The sequence below is a fragment of the Papaver somniferum genome, chromosome 1 (assembly GCF_003573695.1).
Source record: "Papaver somniferum cultivar HN1 chromosome 1, ASM357369v1, whole genome shotgun sequence".
In the NCBI taxonomy this organism is placed as follows: domain Eukaryota; kingdom Viridiplantae; phylum Streptophyta; class Magnoliopsida; order Ranunculales; family Papaveraceae; genus Papaver; species Papaver somniferum.
In genome coordinates, this window is record NC_039358.1 from 142497990 (window position 1) to 142512483 (window position 14494).

Genomic DNA, 14494 nt, shown 5'->3' on the forward strand with positions numbered 1-14494 from the left:
TTCGTCGAAGAAGATAAAATGCCCGTTCAGGATTGTTTTCAGAAGGCATCCCGAAACTCTACTATGGTGGATGTATAGTATTCCGGACGGTCGTCACAACCATCCTCCACCTAGTACTCTTTTAGGGAACCCAGCATATGCCCGATTGAAACCACATCAAATGGAAAAGGTTCGGCAGATGAAGCGATGTAGACCCCTTAAGATTCTAAATGCAATAAAGGCGGAAGATAAGTCAAACTTGTCTATTCTTTCCACAATCTACGCTGCCAAAGCAACGATCAAGAGAACTGAATGGGATGGTAGATTAATTATGCAACAATCAGAGTGGTTGGCATAAAAACATAACTATGCCATGCAAACAAGGGTCGGTCCGGGCGACAAAGTAGCTCATATTTTTCTTGCCATCCTAGGATGATGGATTTGGCACAGTGCTTTTACCATGTCTTGTTCATAGATTTCACCTATAAAACCAACAAGTATAACATGCCGTTGTTGAACGTGGCTAGTCATACTTAGGATAAGCAATCATTCACCGTGGCATGGTGCTTTATGGAAAAGGAAGAAATAGAAGACTATGTTTTGGTTTTGGAACAAGTTAGGTTGATTTACCGTGGCGAAGAGACACCGCAGGTTATATTTACGGATAGGGATTTTGCAGTCATGAGTGACGTTAGTCAAGTTTTTTCCCTTGCTCAACATTTTCTTTGTACGTGGCACATACAAAAGAATCTTTTTAATAATTGCAAGAATCAAATCCAAAAGATCAAACCTGCAAAGGGTAATCAACGTTCCGAGGAGGAAGACGAGCGTCTTAGTAAACTTTCAAAAAAAGAGATAGCGGAAGAGAAAAAGAAAGCCAAGGAAAAATTTGATGAAGAGGGGGATGTATGGGAGGATTTCTGCAAAGATTGAGACCTTTTGGCCCATTCGAAGACCGAAGTAAAGTACTATGCAAATTTGCAAAAGTTCATCGATGTTTGGAGTACGGATTATAAGAAGGTGGTCGACTATGCCAAGATACCTGTTTGAATCCTTGGAAGGAGAAGTTTGTTTATGCATGGACCAATAAGTACAAACACTACCAAAATGAGTCCACCAGTATCGCAGAGCAGTCCCATGGACGTTTGAAGAAAATTCTTCGAGAAAACACTGGTGGGGTAGTTACTGTACAGGAAGCTATTCATGAGCACGCCCAGGATGATCTTAGAAAGATAGTGACTCAGATGGAGTATAGTAAGGACCGTTTTTTGAAGCAATACCTGGAAGACAACAATTGCTACGCGGGGTTTCGCACCAAGTGTCACGGTGGGAAATAAAGCATATGATGGCTGAACTCAACAGATTTCGAGTGAAAGCTTCAAGTGGAAAAGTGATGAACTGTAATTGTACAACTGAGACGTGGCTTGGCCTCCCGTGTAGACATAAGCTTGGTGGTTACAAGTCGCTCATTCCTATTGAAGATATCGATCCTTTTTGGAAGCAACTTTCATTCACCCCTAATCCCACAGGAGTCGCTGATGAACAATTTGGAGACCTTGAGATTGGCAAGTATATCAGTGAGAAATATCAAAAATCGCATTGTGCAGGAAGACAGATATTGGTTTCTAATTTGTGGCAGGCTGCCCGTAAGAGGTTGGGAGTAGAAGAAGAGCCAATCAAATAAAAACCACCGGGCAGACCAACAACAAAAAAATCATTTAGAGAAACCGTGAAGGCGGCCAAGAGTTGCAAAAGTGACCCGTCACGTCATGATTATGTCCAGGCGGAATATACAGAGTATGAGAAGTCTCTCCTCCCCAAGGCAAAGGGTCGACCAAAAAAGGATGATTTGACCCAAAGTGAAACAGAAGTGAAACAAATGGAATACATGGATGTTGCAGAGCATGTGGTCGGTACCCAGAAAATCCATGGTGACCATAAGAGGAATTAAGGGAAATCCGCGCACCCCTAGAGATTCTCAAGGAAGACCACATCGTGTTACTTATACTTTGTATAAAGAGTATACCGATCAACTTCCTCACGTCATCTTGGATCACCTTATATCCACCGACGACGTTGACGGCGATGGAAATTGTGGTTACCATGTTGCAACGGAACAATTAGGGCATTTCAACGAGGCCGACGAACTTAAGCTCACCCAAATCCAATATGCAAGGAAAAAAATGGCAGAAAAGCTTGTTCAGGACAAACAACTGTATTTGATAATGCTCATGGAAAGAGATCCAAAAGAGAGGGAAATGAAGTTTAGGGAGTTGGTTTGTACGTGAAATGGAGAACGGGGTCGAAAAAGGACGGTTATAAGTTTTGGATGCAAATGCCTTTTGGTAGTCAACTCTTAGAGGACACATTCACTTGTGTGGTAATTGTATTCAGCAAAGGCTTCCCTGAAGCGTCTTGTATGTACGTACCCTCAAGAACTAGGTGCGACGCGACGATAACAAAAGAAGAATTGTAATGGCACATGTCAACAATAACCATTACATAGGTTTGAAGATTTCCGAAGAATTTCCTTTACCACGGGTGGCCTATGGTGATTGGGGAGACTACACCAAGGAGTGGACAAATCAGTACGAGTATGGAATGAACCTTTGGAATGCTATGGACCCAACCCCGGTTTATGTAGATCGTGAGACAAGATGTACATTCAAAACTATGCATTGCATTTTTAAGCATACTTTTTGATAATGGTTGTATCCTGAACCCTTATATTTGTATTTTGAAGAATGCCTAATAAATACAATGCGTTTTATCTTGCGGCATAAAAATCAGTTAAACTTATGGATGTTTTTCCAACTTGGAGTCGTCATTAATATATACAGAAATCCTAATGACTCTAATGGTCCAAATTAGGTGGTCTCCTAGAAGGTTTTAATAATTGTAGGGTCGTCAGTGATATTTTCAAATACCCTAACGACTCTAATGGCCCAAATTAGGTTGTCTCCTGGATGTTTTCCCAACATAGGATCGTCACTGGTATTTTCAGATACCCTAACGACTCTAATGGTCCAAATTAGGTGGTCTCATGGAAGGTTTTTCAACATAGGGTCGCCAGTTATATATTCAGATACCTAAACGACTGTAGTGGATTATACAACAGTCGTCATATTGATAGTGTATACAATGACGACTGTTTGCAAAAACCCCCAACGGCTCTTTTTCTATACACTTTTTACCATAAAAAATAGCCGTTACATTCATTATAAGTACTGACGATTCTATCCATAAATACTCTTTCCATCTCCTGGATGTTTTGGGAAAAATGGTTGTTAGATCTCTATTTGAGGATATTAATGACTATGTGTGTTGAAGTGGTAAATACAATTAGGGTCGTCAAAGTACTATAAAACGAAGATGACGACCCTTGGTATGAGGAAGGGAAATGTTGTCTGCATTGGAGTAATACATGATTCTAACGAGCATACTTGAAAACATAGTATTTTCAACAAACACATGAGTTACCAAACATAAAAGTACTCGAAACAAAGACTCCAAACCAAACACATAAGTTGTTTCAACACACACTTAAGTTCAATTCATAAAGTAAAATTAACATAAGTTGAAGTCGACCATCTCGACCTCGACCACCACCTTACTGCCTCCCTGACATGCTAACTCTCCGGCTTTTCTTAGGAGGAGCACCCTCTGGGGAACCAACATCTTCTCTAGTAATTTCTTGTACCTCTGAGGGATGTTCATCATGATGTTGGCTACTTTGGCCATGCTCAGCAACTTCTTGTGCTCTTTGGCTACGTGATTTCTGGCTCCTCTTACCTTCCTTAGCCAGCTCCTTGAACATCTTCTTTGCATTGGGATTTTCAATGTGCGTGCAGTAATCAGCGTACCGACGTTGTTTCGCAGGATCCATCACTTCTCTTTTGTCATCCGAGCAACAAAAAGCCTTGACAAGAAGCTTCATTCGCTCCCTCTATATGCATTTAAAAACAATTTCACATTAACTCTCTTATATGTATATGAATAACACAATTATAAAATTAAATACTCACCACTAGTGTCAGAATGGAAGTAGCATCTCTACTGTCGACTTGAGAAGAAGAAGAGGTGGATGCTCTATTGGTCCTCCTACCCGGAGTCGGATCTACCCATATCACCCTACCATGGGAGAAGCCTTCATACCATTCGACGTAATCCGGTGTTGCCTCATGACCTTCATCCGCATTCACCCACATGAGATGCCTACAATCCTAGAGTGTCTATCATTCCAATGTTTGACATCAACTTCAGGTTCATAAGCCACCTTTATACCCGCTTCGTCAGCCTCGCACTTTTCCAACTTGTGCTTGAATGGAGGTACATAATCCTCATCGGGTGAATCTTGAATAAAACCAAGTTGACGCATGATTCTTATCGGGTTGTATATTGAAAAACCGTTAGGGTGAAATAAAGGTCCATGGTAATACACGACATCTTCCATTGCGCCAACTCTATTATTCTTGTACGGATTGGAGACTACCTCTTTAGCAGTGATGTTGTCAAGTTTTTGACGCATTTGTATCAATGCATCAGTTTGTTCCCTATCTTGAGAACCAGTGAACAAGTATTTGGTTCCCGTTGGACTACCTTTGCTCCATTTTGGGTTGAGTTCCACATCTTCATTATCTTTGATCAGTGATAGGAAATGATCATAAATCCATACCTATAGCAACCAATGAAATAAACATAAATAATTTAATTTTTAAAATGTACAAAAATAAGAAAACTTTCATCAATCCAAATACCTGGATTAGAGACAAATTCCCATTAATTTGAGAAGTTAGTTTGCGAGATCCCTGAGAAAGCTGACCATTCAGGTGTGCAATTATGGCAGTCCCCCATGAGTACTTGCTCACATCTTCTAAGGGATCCAAAAGCTGAATAAGGTTGGCGCTCACCCGGTTACCTTTGCTGTCAAGAAATATAACCGACGCAAGGACATAAAACAAATACCCATCCGCCGCATAGAGACATTCCATATCAGAGAGACCTCCTTCTTTTTCCTTCTTTTCTGTCCCAGAAAACATGTTCCTAATATCTACAAGTTTGAACTCTTTCTTCGGGTACTTAGGTCCCTTCTCGAAAAGACCATTAATCTTCTCGGAATCCCATCCAAACAAGTTCTTGGTCCATGTATAGATGTCTTCCCAACTAGGCCTTCTATTGAACTTCTCACTGGTTGATTTGCCTTCGACCTGCAACCCTAATATCTGTTCTGCGTCATCAGGAGTTATCGCCATCTCACCAAAAGGAAGCTGGAATGCGTCGACTTCAGCGTGATACCTTTCACAGAAACTAGATACTGCGACCTTGTCATACACAATCACAGAGTTCACAACGGCATTGTACAAACCTGAGTTTTCAACCAAATCTCTAACTCTTGCACATTCATCTTATAGCGGCCACAACTCCATTTTCTTGAAAGAAGATTGGTGCCGGAAAAGACGTGCGGCATCCTTATGATCTTACAAAACATAAACAAACACGTATTTAAAAAACAAAACATAAACAAGTTAACACCAAATAATCAAATAGCAAGCAAATTTGGGATTCTTACGATTGTCTCACTAATGCAATGAGCCCACGATCCAGAATATCCAAATAGAACTTTGCCCCGATCTCTAGGTTCTCCTCTAAGTTTACCACCCGAAGAGGAGGCAACATCAAATGAGTAGCGGGAACGTGTCTCGCATTGGGTGCAATATCTGTTCCATCCTTCTTAACCCTCTTTACCGGCTTTTTCGCCTTTGCATTCTCTTCCTCATCCTCAAAAGTGGATTTACCATCATCACCACCTTCATCCTTTTCATCATCATTACCTTCATTCTCTTCCTCCTCATCATCATTATCATCACTGCCATTATTACCATTATGTTGTTCCTCCTTATTACCATCATCCTCATCATCACCACTACCATTACCTTCACCCTCTTCCTCCTCTTCTTGCTCTTCTTCTTGTTCCTCTTTTTCTTCTTCTTGTATCTCATGTTATACACCTTGTTCCTCCTCTACTTGCTCTTCTTCTTGTTCATCTTCTTCTTCAGCACTAGTTTTAGCTGAAACAACAGGAGTGTCTGATTCTGACGAATCGGACAACTCATTACCTTTGTCTCTTGGTTCGGTGATATAAAATGATACCTCACTCGGCCTTCTTCCGCGCAATGGACCGGAAAGTAAGTATTTATCGTTGCGGGGAGGTTTCGAAGGAGGAGTTATCGTGATTTCAACCTTGTCTTTCGTTTTCTTGTCACTACATTCCAAACAAGAATTATTTTTTTTATAAGACATCAACTTTATCTCTATCAGTTAAAGAGTCGTCAATGATATGCTCTAACAAACTAACGACTCTTCATTACAAAGTAACGACTGTAATTTATAAGGTAACGACTCTTTGCAAAAATTGGACAGTGAGGATGATTTTGGTCCTTAAAGGGTCGTTAAAGATTAAACTTGGGTCGTCAAACAAGTAACTTCCGACCCTATAAAAGAGATGACGACTCTAGGGATTATAGACTACCGACGACTCTAGTATAGGGATTATATACTACTGACGACTCTATCGTTTTCTCCAACATAAGGCAGTTCAAGTTCAACCCAGAGTCGTTACGCACTAATTTGGGATCGTCAAACTACATTCGTCATCTTCAACCTAATATGGCGACGAATCTATTTTAGGGCACAAAAGGTCGAAGTAGCAGAACAAGGGTCGTCATATTTACACTAACAGGTTAACGATTTTTCATAGAAAAAGCATGCAATGTAAGAGTCGTTAGGGTATTATTTCTTCGATACTAACGACTCTCACTCTATAACTTCTATTTTTCAGTTACCAATCTCGATTACACAATCAAAAAACAACCAAAACATCGAATAGGAGGTGGGTTTAAGTTCACGTACCCTCTAATTGGAGCCATTCCCTTTTTGGGTTTCGATTTGCTTGCTTCAGGAGCTTTTCGCACGTACACCTTTGCATTCACCGTATCTACAAGATTAGGAATTTGAAGTGCTTTGCGAGCAGTTTGCTTTGTTTTAGCCATATTTGTAGAAGAAGTTAATCGTCGATTAAAGTTTTATCATCGACGATTACGCGATGAATCGGTTCGAAGAATTTTCCTCGGTGGAGGTGGAGTCGTTAATGGTGGAGGTGGAGAAGAGAGGGAGGAGAGGAAGATGAAGATGAAAAGAGAAACTGATTTTCTCTTTGATTTAATTAGGGTATATAGATTAGGGGCCTTAATTAGGGTAGTTAATTAGTGAAACTGATTTTCAATTAGTGAAGTGTAAAATAGTATATTCATATTGCGATATTTACACCCCTGAAAATTTTGGGGGACAAACAAAATTCCATGGCCCCCAATTGGAAGTTATGGCCTCCAATTATATTAACACTTATATTAGTGTGGTTAAATGCCACTTTTGGACACGCTAGCCCTGGCGTAGCTGAAAACACTTATATTCACGCCAATACCAAAAAGCTTGACATGGAAATTTATATATGGCGTGTCTAAATGCCACTTTTGTACTAGTGTGGTTAATTTGTCTCTGATCAGTTTGTGTTAATTCGGCCGATCAGTAGATGTTTAATTTTCTTAACTTTGTAATTAACTAATGTAGTTGATCATCAAAATGTGATATATTTTTTTCTTGTAAGAACATTAACCAATAATAGGTGGATGTTCATGCCCATGTAGGCCGATTATGAGTTGATGTTCTTCGTTCACGAAGAACACTAGGAATTTGTGGATATGGATATCCATATTAACCGATTGTTTAAAAACCACACTCTAGAATCAGTCAATATTGACATTCGTATCTGTTTGTACCCTCTATAAAATAGCCTCAAAGCCAACTAGTCATGCCGCCTAATGTTAGACACATTTTTGTGTCTATTTTGATCTCAATTGTGTGTATTGTTAGTGCTCAATTTTTTACTTATTTAGCTTCTTATATCTTTGTAGGTGTTTTTGAAGAAATAAACTTTTGTGGAGAAATTGGCTTGAAAAGTGGCATTTGAACCTCCGGATAAAAATTACTAAAGGCACCCCACAAATGTGCTAAAAAGTGGCATTTACACCCCAAAAATTGCTTTCTCATGCTTCCCATAAAGGGTGTCGAGAGTTTGGGGCAGTTGGAGAGCAAGAAAAATCGTTGCAGGGCGATTCTGCAGTAGCAGCAGAGAAGATGAAGAAGAAGAGTTGCAGACGGCATACCGGAAGTGTCGTTCTCAAGAACCCCAGGCCGAAGAATATATAGTTGCAGAGAACAATCGCGATCTTATATTTAAACTGTTTTGCAACAATCCATTAATCAAGTTTATCTTCAGTCAGTAACAGTGACTTCTGTAACGCCAACACATCGTTGCAGAATCACTGTGTTATGTATTTTCTTGAATAAAAACACCTTTTAAGCCATAAGTTATTATTTTGAGCGTGTTTTCACCATGGGGAACATATATTTCATCCATGTGGGAAGATGTATTTTAAGTCATAAGTTAAACCCCAACACTGGGACGATGGGGGAAGATGTATTTCATCCATGTGGTAATTTAGTTAATTCTTTATTTACTTTTTGCACCGATTTTAATTGAATTAAGACTTTGATTAATTATTTGTGACTTTGTTTGATTGAGCATGCTTAGTCCTAGGGATTCTTGATGCACCATGCTTATAATTAATTTACAAGTAATATTTTATGGAATCTACTTTGGCAAAGAATAGAGTTAATATTTGTTTTGTTTTGAGTTATAATTTCCTAGGATTAATTTCTGAACCACTTGAATATGGAAAATAGTGAAATATTGAGTCTCAGTATCTTCTGATATTGCTACCATCTTTTTGTATATATTTATTAGAATTATAATTTAAGTCTAAAAGCGAGTCTCACAAGTCTGAGTGAACGAATCTTTACTACCACTTTACAACAACAATTAAAATCACATCACCTAACCGTGTTCATTTCCGTTAATCCAGATGAAGGTTCCAAAAGTTTTCAGATGTTTTGTTTCCCAAGTTACGTGCTTATGAAGTTTATCTTAGAATTAGAGTCTAACATAGACTACAAAAATACGCGGGTCTAGAGAATTTTTTGGATGCTTTCTAACAAGAGATAAACTAATGTAATACTTATATCAATAAAACGTCTCTCACTACGAGCATTCGTCCGTAGACTGATAGATGCATTTATGCGTCTATTTTGTTCTCAATGTTCTGTATTGTTAGTGCTCGATATTGTACTAATTATGGTGCTTTTGTGTTTGGATAGGTGTTTTTGGAGAAATACATTTGTGTGGAAAAAGTGCTCGAAAAGTGCTATTTGGACCCCCGGAGAAAATTACTAAAGGCACCCCAGAAAAAGTGTTAAAGGCACACTCACTTTGGATTAGGGCACCCCCAGGCGCCCCAGCTGTTAAAGGCTCTCATATTTTGGATAGGGGGCACTTCTTCTTCACGGTTTAAAAATGAAATTTTGGCGGAAAGAAATATACAGCAGCAGCGATATTTCTGGGGAAGATTTTAACGAGTTCTGTTGGAGATTCTCAAAGGATTTGGACTTGATGTATCTTGTTTCGGTAAAACATGATTGGTATATGGTTATGAAGAGTAAGGGGTGAGAATAGAGTGTAGGAATTAGAGTTGGAGAGAGTTGTTGTTGCTTCCATGAGAGAAGAACATGAAGAACAATAGACTGTAAAAAGCAGTCGTTTTCTAGTGTCGAAAAAACCGTTACGTTTTCTTCCAGATAAGACTGTTGTTTTGCGAAAGTTTTGAGCTATAGTTTTCTTGTAACAACTACTTTGTAACAACTCATTTGTAACAGTAGGTTTTGTAACAATTATAACTGTTACAAACACACTGCTTTATATCTTTTTTTCAATAAAGCACCTTTTTGAGCTGTGGAAAATTATTTTGAGCGTGTTTTGAGTATGAGGAGGTAGACCCCATCGCTGGGACGACGGAGGAAGCAACTTTTCATGATTGTGGTAAATGAATTAATTCTTTTATTGACTTTTTGCATAGATTTAATTGCTTTATGATTTCTATTAATTATTTGTTATTTTGTTAGATGCCGCATGCTTAGTTCTAAATACTTTAGATGCGTCATGCTTTTAACATACAAATAATATTTTACGAAATCTATTTTTGGCAAAGAACTAGAGTCACAACTTCTTTTGTTTGAGCTATATTGTCTAGAGTTAATGACTGAACCATAACAATATGAAAAGTAGTGGAATCCCGCGTCTCAGCATCTCTTCATCTTGTGACAAATTGTGTATATATATTTTTCCTTATTTTCTTTATTAAGTCTTAAAACAAATTCTCAACAAATCTGAGTGAACGAATCATCTTACTACAACATCATTGAAAAATACCATCAATTTTTGGCGCCTCCGATGCGGATTTGTTTATAGATTTGTTTTTAGGTTTCATTTTTATTATTTTTTGTTCTTTTTTACGCCTTTTGGTATTTCTTGTTTGTTTTCAGATTTGGAGTCAAGCTAAAGAAAGAGAAGAAAGTGTTGAAAACAAAAGCTAAGCCAAAGAAGGAAAGAAAAGGAGAAATCAAGAGGAGTGAAAAAGAAGATTTTTGTATATAAAGATTTTTTTTTATTTTTTTTTAGAAACTGTAAGTAGATTTTTATTTTTGTAATTTTTATTTTATTTTTGGACTTTTTTATTTTTGGACATTGGACATTTTTATTTTTTTTAAAACCCTATGGAAGGGTAATTTTAAATAAACTGTTTGCAGAGAAGGACGGTGATTACGATATCACCTCGGCCCCTCGGGTTCGTACACAACATTGGATTTGTGGCCCGAGTCGACTTCAACGGTTCATCCCCCGTCTGGAACGGGAGGTAAGAATTCTAAACTCCCGCTAATCTCCTGTCAGCGGGTTTACTTGATGATTTTGTATGCATATATGTTGAGGAATCGAATACGGCTGTTTTAATTTCCCAGTAAAGGGCAAGGCCTGGCCATACAAGATAAGGGTTCGGATTTCATTACCGTTCTCTTCTTGCACGCCTTAGGAAAACGAAACCAAACGCGAACCTAATCCTAAAATTTTGACTAGAACGAGACCGATAGGGTAACGAGCTTAATAGGAAAGTCATTCGAGAAATATTGGTTACTCTTTTAAGCATACTTCGAAGTTCATGATGGTTTCTGTCAGTTGAATGCGTGACTGCGCCGCCTTGTAATAGCGGTGAGGCCTTGGGTATCAAAGCTCCACTGAGCTTCCCTCGCCCCTATTCAACTTGCTTTGACTCGGATTGATTCCAGAGGGGTTTGCTTAAATTGTAACGAATTCCCTTTCGAAGGATTAGAAGCTGGTCTAGAAACAATATAAGTGGATCCATCATGCTTTTTGTTTGCTAGATAAAATAGGCTTGTTGTGGTCGAGTCATCATTCTTTGTGCTTGTTTAGAATTCCCCTGCAGTTAGGATGTCGAACTGGTATTATAATAGCCAATACAATGAGTATCCGACTGAGCAGCTTGGACATTATCCTTTTTATGACCATAGTGTGAATAGTGATTGGGAACGCGAAACTTTTGAAGGTTACGGGTCATACCATGGTGATCCAAATTACTATCCACATGCGCACCGGTCATACGAGCAAGAAGACTATAGCACTAGTTCCTCGTCTTTGGAGGATGCAACGAAACTATTGAAAAGTAGTCCTTTTTATGATCCTTCTGATAATTCCTCTTTACTAGAGTCAACACGTAAATTAGCTGAGTCAACACGTAAGTTAGCAGAAATGAATAACTTAGCTTTTGACGAAAGAGAACTTTCTATAGATGAATCCCTCAAGTTGATGGCTGAGACGAACGAAAGACTTGCTCGAAATAATTTTACTTTCCAATAATGCCCTTAAAAATGAGGATAGTTATTTGCACAATCAAGATGACGAGGTTAGAATTGGTAACACTACTTGTTTTGACGAGGTTCGATCATTTTCATGTTATTATAATGATGATTATGATGAGGATAGTATCGATGAAGAACATGAAATATGTAGGCATAGTGATCAGGAATTTGTTACACCGATTGAGCTTTATAATGATAGTACTGTTTCTAGTACAAATCCAAATAATTTTACTAATTATTCACCTATTCAAAAGGACGAGGATTTGACTAGAGATACCCCCGTTTTAGATGATGTAGTATTTCATGTCTACGAAACCGATGATAGTTTTGAGGAACGAGTTTATTCGGAGAATATTGTTTTAGAGTCTAGAAATTTGGAAACATTAGACTTAGAAAAAGAAAATGAACTCGTAGAAATGAGTGAGGATGAACCCGACTTAGAAGAATCAATTGACCACTTTCAGGAATCCGATGACCTAGAAATTAGTGAAGTTGTGACTAGTCTTTCTAGAGACACAGAAAACTCTAAGTTTGGGGGTGATTATCAGTCTCCGTGTGCTTTGACTCTTAGAAAGTTCCCTCGTGTAGGACTTGACATTTGTGCCTCAACTATCTTACAAGATTATCTTCGTACACTTTTTCCTGAACCTAATGATGTCCAGAGAGAAGCTCATTTGTTAGAAACCCATCCTCTGGTTGATGTGGTTAACCCAGGCTATGATACCAAGATTGACTTTGTTTTCCCACCAAAAACTTTTCTTCCAATTGTGGGAACATTTGATTTTAAGATGTGTCGGTTATTAAGTTTTGAGACTAAACCTAATTACTTTAGGAGAATGGGGTCGACACATTTTCTTAAGGAAGACCAACTCTTTCATTGTGGTCAGTTTTGTGAGTCAAGTCTAATTGACTTTAAGGATCCGCAGTTGTTCAGGTTATTGTTATGTGCTTCTAAGTTCCTACTTGAGTATTTCCAGACTCTACAACCTGATCTTAAGAATCCTTCTTTTGAGGAAGTCCTGCCTATGAATTTTTTTTATTTAGACCCTTTTATAGATCCTGAACCTGAGCCACAACTAGAGATAGTTGTCTTAAACAAAAAGTTAAATAAGGGTATGTTCGGTATCTTCTTGGTCTGTTGCAGTTTCCTCTTCTTGTGGTTAGCACTTTTTGATCCAGATGACCTACAATTATTCCGGCTACTTCTATATGATTCTATGAGGTGACTAATTCCTTCTGATGTCTGGCTGAAGACTTTAAACTTAGCACTTCTTGGGAGGTAACCCAATATCATGCAACACGGTAATATCTTTCCTTAACCCTTTTGCTTCAAATGGTAATAGTTTCTCCTTGTTCACATGCTTTTAATTTTATCTTTAGAACATTGAGGAAAATGTTAGATTTAAGTTTGGGGGTATGTGAGAAACTTTTTAGTTGCATTTTTGAAACTTCTAGCGTCACATGGTATCTGGTTAGCTAAGTTTACATACTGTTTCTCACCGAAAAGATAGAAATTGGAATGCTAGGATAACAACTTATTGGACATTAGAGAAAAAGACATTGAGATCTTTGAAATTCAGAAGAGAATTTGTTTTTTCAGAGGGTAACCGTGATGGACCTAACCATACATGATGGAAAGGCAAGTAGGTCAGGAAATGCCAGAAAGACAAAGCAACCTCACAATGTAGTCTTAGTTACTGGACTGCGACTCTCTCTCAGTAGAAACTTATCATCATCAACAAGCGGAGCGACATCAAAATCTATGAAGAAAGTTGAAGACGTTTTAGGTTTAGAAGCAACAATAGAAAAGAATAATTCAAAAATCAAAGTTGAAGTTATAAGAGCAAATGATATAAGTTGTTGGAATCCATGATACTAAGACATCACAAGTTGCGAAGATCCAAGTTTTGAAAGTCATTCTCTCATGGCCATGTAAATTGTTGTCTTGTAATTTTTGTTTCCAAAAAAAAAAGATGAAAAAAAAAAATGAAAAAAAAAAATGAAAAATGAAAAAAATCATCGTTACGTTTTGTTCAATAACGCCAAAGGGAAGTAGAAATTTACAAGTCAAGGAAGAAATCGAAGAGAAGAGTTAATTGTCAAGGTTCTATGAGGTTCGATAGTTTATCATCAACAGTTGAAGACCGAAGAAGACGTTGTTTCTACTGAGCACTATGAGAGAGTCGAAGAAAGATACATTTGGTTGCTTTGTTAGTCTGCTTTCAATCTGGCACAAGATCTTTCTAGCACTGGTTTAACTCATCACACGTAATTAGTCCAGCTGTGTAGCAGATGTCCCTCTCATTTTTATCTCTCTCCTAATCTTATCCAGCTGTAAAGCAGCGGACGCATCTTGCAATGGTTATCTAGCTGTGTAGCGGATATCTCTTTATCTAGCAGTGGTGCGGATGTGTCTCCCCTTTTCTTCAGTCAGCTTTAGAGCTGACACCTTTAATTTCTCTGGCATTCTAGTTACTTGGAGATAGGTTGAGAATATGTATGTCCTCATAGCTCTTTACATACTTGTGACCAATTAGAAATCATGGTTTTTGTGGGTACACCTCTGATAAACCCACCCGAGATTAACTCGGTTTTATTCTTTTAATTTGCTCGAGACTAGCAAATAATAAGT